Genomic DNA, 916 nt, shown 5'->3' with positions numbered 1-916 from the left:
ACATCATTGTGTTTATTTAAGAAAAAGTTCCTTCCTTTATTCCTGTCTTTATCTACTGAGGTAATGAAAGGATGGAAGTAAGTAAAACATACTAACATAATTTAAAGAAGTTGGGATAATTTTTTTGAGTGGTTTTGGTTACACAGAGGAAGGATTTCTTCATGGAAGGGATATTTAATACTAAAAGTTTAAGTCACTTGTCCTCCTAATTTTGTGGCTCGTTGAAGAATGATAGAAATGTGAATGAATGATACATTCTACACTCTTTTTTTTTTTAAATATAGTATGGAATGCTTCACAAATTTGCATGTCATTCCTGCACAGGAGTCATGCTAATATTCTCTGCATCATTCCAATTTTAGTATATGTGCTGCCAAAGTGAACACCACTCTATATTCTTGACTGGAGTCATAGCATATTTTTTCAAAGATTAAAGATATGTTTTGAGCCACAGCTTATTTTTATAATGCTGATTAACTTTTAAACTTTTAAAATAATTTATTTTACATTAAAAGGGGAAAATTATGCAATATTCTGTATAGTACAACTGTAAATTTCTGAAATAAGGATGTGTCTGTAAAAGAAATATTTTATACTTATTAGTAGCAGCATTTCATTGGTGAGTTGAAACTATTTACTCACAACTTCTAATTGATCTTTTATTTACCTGTAACTTCTTTGTTACTCCTATCCAAGATAGAAATGTAAAGACTGAAATAGGTTTTTGATATTCAGCCTAAGTTTGTTAAATATTTAGTCCAGCTGGGCATGGGAGCTCATGCCTGTAATCCCAACACTTTGGGAGGCTAAGCGGGCAGATTGCCTGAACCCAGGAGTTCAAGACTAGCCTGGGCAACATGGCAAAACCCCATCTCTACAAACAATAACAAAATTAGCCAAACATCGTGGTGTATTC

At 32.6% G+C, this 916-nt stretch overlaps 1 non-coding gene across 1 annotated transcript; it reads right to left on the bottom strand.

Annotated features, from left to right (window-relative positions):
* Positions 1–279: 279 nt before the first annotated feature.
* On the bottom strand, positions 280–386 carry LOC114675174 (U6 spliceosomal RNA). Its single transcript, XR_003726269.1, has one exon. It is a non-coding gene; the product is annotated as a U6 spliceosomal RNA (small nuclear RNA).
* Positions 387–916: the final 530 nt, after the last annotated feature.

Source organism: Macaca mulatta, chromosome X (assembly GCF_049350105.2).
Source record: "Macaca mulatta isolate MMU2019108-1 chromosome X, T2T-MMU8v2.0, whole genome shotgun sequence".
Classification (NCBI taxonomy): Eukaryota; Metazoa; Chordata; class Mammalia; order Primates; family Cercopithecidae; genus Macaca; species Macaca mulatta.
This window is presented reverse-complemented; position numbering and strand designations above follow the sequence as displayed.